Source organism: Pinus tabuliformis, chromosome 7 (genome assembly GCF_031772625.1).
Source record: "Pinus tabuliformis cultivar Carrire ecotype Pingquan chromosome 7, CPIR1, whole genome shotgun sequence".
Classification (NCBI taxonomy): domain Eukaryota; kingdom Viridiplantae; phylum Streptophyta; class Pinopsida; order Pinales; family Pinaceae; genus Pinus; species Pinus tabuliformis.
This window is the reverse complement of record NC_142293.1, coordinates 895,903,294-895,913,204: the sequence shown is the minus strand read 5'-3', so window position 1 is coordinate 895,913,204 and position 9,911 is coordinate 895,903,294. Positions and strand designations below refer to the sequence as shown.

General features: G+C 34.8%; 1 pseudogene; it reads right to left on the bottom strand.

Moving 5' to 3' along the window:
- Nucleotides 1-599: 599 nt before the first annotated feature.
- LOC149250497 (uncharacterized) lies at nucleotides 600-8,517 on the bottom strand (annotated as a pseudogene).
- Nucleotides 8,518-9,911: the final 1,394 nt, after the last annotated feature.

The following is a 9,911-nucleotide window of genomic DNA, read 5'->3' as shown; positions in this document are numbered from 1 at the left end:
GGGACCAGAACTACTGTAACTAGCTTGCTCAAGGCATAGAGGCAAGCTTTTATAGATAGAGAAGAAAGAGATAGGATCAACCACATTATTCATGGGATTGGCTTTATCACTTGGAAACTTCCATGAAAGGTGGCAAACCACTTTCCTTTCTATGGAGATTCGAAGCCAAACCATCCTTGCTCAACATAGATTCAGTTGGTGAATGGGTTGAAGAGAACCTTCGGGAGTTTGGTGGTTGAAAACTTTACTCAATTCGGTTGGCGCGAGTGCGACTCTGAGACAGAGCGCCAATAGCGCGCCCTCTTTAGAGGATTTCCCTCATTGGCGCGGGCAGTGAACTGAGGACCCGCGCTAATGCAAAAAGAGCTGTTTTCATGGAGATTTTGCAGGAGATGTCTTCAGGGCAAATGAAGCTCATACTTAGAGGAACGTGATGCAAGTGGTTTCACGCCATGTCACTTCTCACAGGTCCCGGAATGAGTCCTCCAGTGTATGGGTGAGGGGTAGAAGGGACAGTGACAAACGGTGACAAATTGCTGTGTAACAAGGCTTCCACAACTAATCTCACAAAGAGAACACCACCCCACCAGTCCTTGTGGCTACTTTTTCTGTGGCTTTACTATATCTTCTGAACCCTTTTCCTTCAACTTTTTTAACCTGGACTGGTGCTTCTTCCCAAACACATGTTGTTTGTAAAGAACTTCCTTTAAGCTGCAGGTAACATCACAGAGTGAGCACCATCCAGGGATCTTTGGAGTCTTAGCATCCATATCGTTAATGCCTAGGATCTCCCTATGTGCCCTGTTTTTAGACTTTGGTTGCCATCCAGAATCTGAGTTCTTACCCAACCTGGACTTGAAATTTTGAAAAGCATACCCAATTTTAGTAATAAAAATAGTATGCTCTATAATTTCCAATATGAAGATCAACCTCTCTGCATTTTCCCAGCCTTAGAAAGAGGTTGTTTTAATTCCTAGTGAATGTGGTATTGCCCTAAACAGTGATAAAGGCTCCCACAATATCAAACATTGCTCAATTTTCCCAGCCTCAAAAAGACAACAAAGAGGTTGTTTTAATGCCTAGTGAATGTGGTATTGCCCTCAACAGTGATAAAGGCTCCCACAATATCAAACATTGCTCAATTAGTAAACAAAAAGAATGGACAAATTACTCAAATAGTTAAAAACTTTTCTGGCACAATAGGAAAAGGTAGAAAAAGAATGGATACACTATTGAATCAGAAAATGAAGTTCAAAGTTGAGAGGCTAAGAAGTGAATGAAAAAGGATGGATACATTGCACAATCTGGAATGGAAATTTGGAAAAAAAGACAGATACCTCTTGTTGGCGTGACTGATGTTGATAGATCTGATGTTGAATATTTTATCATATGTTTGTAGGGATTCTAGCAAGTTCTATGGGTTAGTTTTTCCAAGTACTGAAAAGTAATACGTTATTTTCTCAATGTCAATTTGAAATGGACCAGTAAATATTGGTGCCATGCTTTAGTGTTTTAGAGATCCTGATGTTGATAGATGTGATGTTGAATATTTTATCATATGTTTGTAGGGATTCTAGCAAGTTCTATGGGTTAGTTTTGCCAAGTACTGAAAAGTAATACGTTATTTTCTCAATGTCAATTTGAAATGGACTAGTAAATATTGGTGCCATGCTTTAGTGTTTTAGAGATCATTTTCTATTTATGTCCCAATGTTTAAACAACTACGAGATAGAGAAATTCGTCTTTTCCTGAAGAATTTTCAACTTCAAAAGAAGACAAAATGGCACAAGTATTTTTTGTTTTAGGAATTCTCCAACATTTTCACCTCTCTCTGCTGCAGTGGGATCATATTTGGGATCATATTAGAATATCTGAAAACAAATATCTAAACATTTTAATACCCACAATAAATTCCAAAGAGTTAATAATATTAGTACCCTGGATGTGGGATCATATTAGAATATTTGAAAACAAATATCTAAACATTTTAATACTCACAATAAATTCCAAAGAGTTAATAATATTAGTACCCTGGATTTATAATAATGATAGGGTTTAATAATATAATATAATATAATTATTATTTTTATAATATTACTTTTATTTATATCTATCTATCATTATCAATATTAATATGGATGTTAAATCTATACAGTTAATGCCTATTGGGTTATTTCAACTACATTTACTAATATGTTTATGTATGTGATTGGTATAGCTTACCAGTGTGTATTAACCACATTTATTAATTTGGTTGTGCTTTATAACCCCTTGGGTTTATAATATGAATAATATGTTGCATTTTCTAATCTTTTGTGAGCTTATAATATTATTATAAGTTTATAATATAGTATATATTAAGTTGTAGCTTACTGTGTATATCAACCACATTTAATAATGTGGTTTTGCTAGTTGTCAACACTAACAATTACTCATTTATAATTGTACAATAAAGGGTGGATCAATACATGGAACTCATTCTATTATTTTTACAATAATCTGTAATTTATTATTTCTATTATTGACCATATTAAAATTATCGCTACATTAAAATTTTTGAATTTAAGAAATTATTTAATATGATTCAACATCTACCTTCAATTTCTTCAACTACATTGTAATTTGTTGTAATACATATTTATTTCCTTTTAATATATTGTAATACTATATTAGAAATTTAATTTATTATCAAGAAATATTTTTTAATATATTCTAATAATTTCAATTTAAAATAATTTTCCTAACATAATTTAATTACACTATAATTTTTTTTTGGCTATCTCAATTTTTCATGATGAGCTACCATTAATTCTTACTATGAGTAATAATAGTAATGGTTTACTCTTATCAATACTTACAAATTTTAACTTATTTTAGTTAACTAACATAACTACATTAATAAATGTGTTCCATATAATGTTAGCTTATTTGAATGTATCATGACACATATTATAATTATTAGAGGTTGTATTATAGTAATACTTTGTTCACCTAATTAATAAACAACATCATTTTAAATTCTCTAGTATTAAAAAATGCAAACATAATTCTTAACTATATGAAACTTTTTATTTTTTATTTCTTTTCCATGAGAGAAAAACTAAACATTCTTACATTAATCGTAAAATGTCTTATATGACCTTAGTTCATGATCTAGTCAAAACATAAAACGAAAGTATTGTTTTGAAAATCCAAAACATATAGCATGTTGAGTCATTGTGGGTGAAAAGTATTGTTTTGAAAATCCAAAACATATAGCATGTTGAGTCGTTGTGGGCTAAAATCATGACAAGACTAAATATAGAATCTAGAAAGTAAAAACCTGAAATTGGATATATAAATTACCCATAATAAAAGCTAAAATCATGACAAGACTAAATATAGAATCTAACATTATGCTAAACATATAAACTTTAATTATGAAAAAACTTAAATATCAAAACTACTGAATCTCACGACTCATGGGATGGTGAGAGTAGAACTCATTATGTGGAGGCTTAAATATTCTGATTTGATAAAAGTGTGTATAATTTTGGTGAAGTAAAATTGACAAAATGAAACGAGAAGAGAAGGGATATGCATCGAGAAACTGCAACAAATTTAAGGTCCATAATTCGTATTCTAGAATACCATGAAACAAATGAAATATTTAATAAAAAATAACTCTATATGGTGAGTAGAACTCATTAAGTGGAGGCTTAAGTATTCTGATTTGATCAAAGTGTGTATAATTTTGGTGAAGCAAAATAAAAAAATGAAACGAGAAGAGAAGGGATATGCATCGAGAAACTGCAACAAATTTAAGGTCCATAATTTGTATTCTGGAATACCATGAAACAAATGAAATATTTAATAAAAAATAACTCTGTAAAATTGTATTCTGGAATATTATAGGATGCCATAAAACATTGCTCAGTTGTGCACCTCTAAACTCATCCAAAAAAAATAACATCATTTTTAATGCAGGAACTCTCTAAAATCTATTACCAATGTTCATTCAAGTATAACATAATCTATTACCAATGTTCATTCAAGTATAACATTAATGTCAAATTTCTTACTACGCTATTCAACTGACAAAATATATTACCAATGTTCCTTCAAGGATAACAAGAAAGTGAAATTTCTTACTACATTATTCAAACGACAATATGGTAAAAATTGTCCTCTCGAATGCCATAGAAATATTTAATGATCAATAACCACACACAATTTACCTAAAAAAAGTTTTGAGTTTCAATCTCTGTAAAATTGTATTCTGGAATATTTTGGGATGCCATAAAACTTTTGAAATTTTTAACAACCAACCAACATTGCTCAGTTGTGCACCTCTAAACTCATCCAAAAAAAATAACATCATTTTTAATGCAGGAACTCTCTAAAATCTATTACCAATGTTCATTCAAGTATAACATTAATGTCAAATTTCTTACTATGCTATTCAACTGACAAAATCTATTACCAATGTTCCTTCAAGGATAACAAGAAAGTGAAATTTCTTACTACATTATTCAAACGACAATATGGTAATCATTGTTACTTAATTTCAAATCTCAATACTATGTACATCCCAATCATTTCTGTTTGCTTTCCTGGTGCAGTTCATATACGCGACTCATAGATATAGCAAACTTTAACATTACTCTCGGCATTACCGTAAACAAAAATCTTCCCAGAACACTAAATCCTTTCAAGGGTTTTAGCAAGAGAACCCAGTGCCCTCCACACGTTTTCATTGGAATCACATTCCATGACTCCTTGCTGCAAGAAGAAACAACCAGACATGCCAGTGGGCCTTTCCCTTCTCTTTATCTCCCATAGTCTCCAGTGTTGTCCATGCCCTTGTTTCTGGATCATAAACTTCCGCACTCCACCTGATTAGATCACGGCTAATAACGAAAAAATTGTCGCTGATGAAAGCACCAAAGCATTCATCCTGTCCTCGGTTCATGTCGGGAATTGTAATGGTCTACAAACAAATTGTAAACCACTGCGGGTCGTGCAAGGGATTTTGATCTTCATCATCTCTGCCGGCAACGTAAATGTAAATGAGTCCATGCTCTGACACAGTGCCAAGAAGGTAAGCCACAACAAAAGCCGTTATACTGTATAAAGATTTTACCCTAACCAACTATAAGCCCCAACAAAAACCGTTACACTGTAAAACGATTTTACTCTAACCAATCAAAACTCCCATGGACGGTGGATAATATTTGAATCATGTAACACACAGATCAATGGTGAAAAACGGTAACCAACCAAAACTCACGTGGACGGTGAATAATACTTCAATCGTCTAACACAAAGATCAACGGTGAAAAACGGTGGAGAGTGGAAAATAGGGAGTCTTTTCCAAAGGGAAATTTCTTACGACGTAATTAGATGAAGATTCAACCAATTATGTATTTTTACAAAAGCCTTTTATCCCATTTACAATTATATGGTCTTTACCAATACGGTATGGAGGCTTGCACGCTTTACTGTGGCTATATTCCTAGGACTGTCATCAAAGAAAATCTGCACAGAAACATAATAGATTAAATAGAAACTCTTACAATAGATGTTGTTGAAATGACATGCATAAGGTAAATAAAAATTGATGATGTCGAATTGCAGGTTGCCAGATTGGTTTGAGTCTAGATTACAATTGTGTACAACAGTCCCTTTGTAGCTCCTCTCCACTGAAAAGGGGTTGTTCGGGAACAGATGTATAATTGATCAGTATGTGGGATGTGATCAGACTAACAAACATCTCTTTCTTATTTAAACATCTCTATCACACACCTTCAGATTTATGTTTTGGGACTCAATACAATATTCTCTTTGTAGATCCTCCTCATTGAAAAAGGACTGTTTTCAGAGACAAGTTGATAATTGTGCAGTATGTGGGACATGATTGGAGCAACATGCATCTTTTTCTTGTGAAAATACCACTGCAACATAACTTCTCAAAAGACAACTAGGTCATTCACCCTAGGGGATTTTAGCCAGAATGGTCATTTTTAGAAAACGTATCGCTATAGGATACCCCTGTACCCTCACACTGGGGCCAAAGCAGAGGTGTTAGCTATCCTTCTTTGTTTACTAAGGGGGATTTGGTATAAAATTTTTACGGTACCTGGATGAGTCAATCTTTTCATGAAAAAATGGATAGCTGAAGGAAAATGGCCATCAAAATCTTTGTTACCATACCGTTTTTTGAGGATCAGCGTTTGCAAGGTGAAGAGCCTGCTCCATGGCATCTTTTGAGGGCTTGCAAATTATGGATGTCTTCGGGCTTTTAGAGTTATTAGCGGGCATATTCCATTCATTATTGCTTTCGGTAATATTTGAAAGAGGACTAAGTGTCTCAAAGCATATTATGCCTTCAAAACAATCTTCCAATCCCAGCCTGTTAAGGACCTTTGCAGCATGAACTTTGTCACTGTTTGTAAATATCTGTTTTTGTAGAATAGAGTTGCAAGCGGTTAACGAGCAAGCTAATAAGTTTCCAAACAAAACCTAGGACTTCATTTAATATCATCGTAAAAAGAATTTGAAGGGATCTATATGATCTTACAATTTTCCTCTGAGGCATGCTTAATAACAAGTTCTTCAGCATAGGATCTGGTTTAAGATCTTCATATGGCAATATTCCGTGAACAAAACTGTATAAGAAATGTTTGTTTCCAGTGAGCGAAACAGGATAGAATGTAAGGCCAAAAGCAATCAATGGTATTCCAAACAGTCTAAACAATGGAAGTCAAATCACTGGCATTTTCTTTGATTTTGTCGAAAGTTGAAACGTTAGATAGCTGTAAATTTACCAACCAGAAGATGATACAAGATTTATTAGATACCTGTGGTAATCGTCATAGTCAAATTCATAGCCCACTGCCTACGTAGAACAAAGAATACAGTCAAAATATGCAAGGAATTCATGAACATGAAAGTTGAGAAAAAGGTTCTCAATCCAATTGCAATTCCTAGCCATAACGTTGATCATAATTCCATATTTTAGAAATTGATATTGATAGTAATTATTAAATAAAGACATCTAGAACACCTTACATTTGCATTCATATATTATCATTTGCGGAGCAAGAAGAGAGTTCCTTGAGGCTTAAAGACCATAGATGAGAAACAGGGTTTTAGTCTCATGAATTTGCAAAAGGTATCCTAGCAGAGTAGTGGACAGTAAAATCATAGAAAACCATGGAGTAATTATGGATAGTATGTCTCAGATGTTTTGCAGTATGTTCTGCAGTCATTCCAGGAAGCAGGTTCTGATTGAAAGCAGCTCATAACCCCACTCTTAAGCTACTTGCTAACCGATGACACATAAGGGACCCCACTCTTAAGCTACTTGCTAACCAATGACACATAAGGGGGTTGCTGAATTCCTCAGTAATCAGCTACAGAAGACTCCCAATGCTAAAAATCAGTCATTTTAACCTTAAAAGTTGAAATACCATGTTGAATTACATGAAACAATAGGGATTGAATGCTTACCCTGAGTCCGGCCATGGTTGTCCCATAAGTTTTATACAGCTCTCTTGCTCAAGTCAGGGACTCTGCTCTTTTCAACTCCCAGTTTTTGATTCACATAATCTATCACACAACAACCAGATCACACACACAATTCAAACCTCAAATGTTACCTCAATGGCTTAAGAGAAGTCTTAATTGCATCTACAACCCCAGTACGGGTGGGGTGATCCAACTCTGTGTGTGCAACAGTGCGTTAGTTACAGACAATATATTGGGCGTGTTGAATATGAACACTAAGCCCATAGTCCATCTGGGTCTGATCACCTTCAAGTTGCAAAGTTGGAGATGCATATAACAAGCTCACATAAATTCCAAGAAATTATTCGGTGGCAATCTAAATATGCAACTCCAAGCTTTTTGGGTTGCATTTCAGACTCTGGTTTAGATTAAAATCTAAAGATTAACATTTCCATCAAAAGAACACTGAAATTACACAATTTTTTAGGGGCAGATTAGCTACAAGATTACCTCTAATGTTGTTGGTGCATGCTGCAACTAGTTCAGAGCTTAAGGGATATAATGTGTCATCCAGATCTAGAACAGCGGATTGGAATCAGAAACGAATACATACAGCTTTAGCTTAATACCATTGAAAAGGGAAAAACTTAAAAGCCAAAGAAAGAAGTGTGATGCTCACCAAACAGAAGGCAGTCAAATCGAGGGCCCTGCTCTGTCACGAGTCGATTCTCAGCCAGCACCATTATGGATGACTCTGCAATACATATACCAAAAAATTATCATCCCGATACACTGAAGTATATGCACATCAAAGGCATCAAAACAAGATAATTATGTTCCAATTATAAAACTCCAACAATTTCAGAAGAATCAAAGAAGATTGGCTCTAAAGAATACCAGATATGTTGAATATGGGGAGAAGAGCGAATGCAATAGGAAAGGAGGCAATGTATGTTGAAAGAAAAAAACAGGGACTCGCAGAATAAAATGTAATACAGAGGGGCATAAACAAGCTAACGATGTTAATGAAATGAAGGGGGGAATTGAAGGAGAACATTGGGTGGCTTAAATAGATCTCCGAACGGCTCAGATGAATTGCTGCGAATCTTCCGTATTGTAGTCATAGACTCGTGATCGACTCCGGTCCCCATCTTTTCACATTCATTTGTTGTCACTTTATTGGCGTGCAATTTGTCGAGGATTCCTCCCATTTTCAGGAAACTCAAATTTAAAAATAAACAAGGTAAGCCACAACAAAAGCTGTTATACTGTATAACCAATGAAAAAGGGTAACCAACCAAAACTCACATGGACGGTGAATAATACTTCAATAATCTAGCACAAATATCAATGGTGAAAAACAGTGGAGAGTGGCAATCAGGGGAGTCTTTTCCAAAGGGAAACGCCTTACAGCGTAAAGACGCAAAGATGAGCTTTGAGTTTCTTGACATGTTCAGCGTGTCGATGCTACTGGATGAAGAGATGGGCCATGCCGCTGTATAACTTTTTGTCTCATGGTCACGGATGCAATGTCATCTACATCAAAGATATGCGCATGAAGAATAAACAGTATGCACAGGAATTTGAAGTTCAAAGATTGCTGCTCACAGTGGAATCCCATACGAACTTGTTCTTATCCATCAGATCTATAGAATTTTTAGCCAATTTGACTTTCACTCCAGTTGTTTCATTTATCCATTATGGTGAACAGTGTGAGCAAAGAAAAGGTACCAAAAGGAAACATTGAATGAACTCCTTCAAGTTTAGGTCAAATGACAATTCAACGCTATTGCTTATGGATTTCCTTTTTCTAGATACGTTTTGTCAATATTGGGGCCTTAAAAGATGAATGGTGAAATGATATGTTTCAATGGTGTATCATATATATATATTTGTTCTCAAATGTGGTTGGAGTGATCACATTTAAGGAAGACACCAATTTTGGGTGATTTGCATTGAGTTATATAAAAAAAATTGTGAGTAGTTTTTTTTATGGTGCAGTTTTATTAAAGTTGTAGTATGTTATTATATTGTGAAAAATTCAAATGATGCAAAACCATAAAGAACAGGCCAATTATTCAACAGATTAATGTGACTCGTCGTGCTTCGTGAGCATTAGTCACAGATAGTTCTTAATAAGGCAAGTTGGTGTGACCCGTCGTGCTCTGAGAGCGTCAGCTACAGCATACAGTATGAGATCCACGTGTGTGAAGTAGGTCAAGTTGTTATATCAACTCTTGAATGCATTCAATATTCAGACCATTTTCCTAGCCACTAATGGATAGCCGAAAATGAAATATCCGACAGATGGTGATTGGTCCATAGGATGGTTCATCACTTGACAACTCTTATCGCGAAAGCCCTGACGAGCCGAGTTGTCAATATTGTTGATCTTGCAAAGTTCATTATTGATGGTCAGAAGC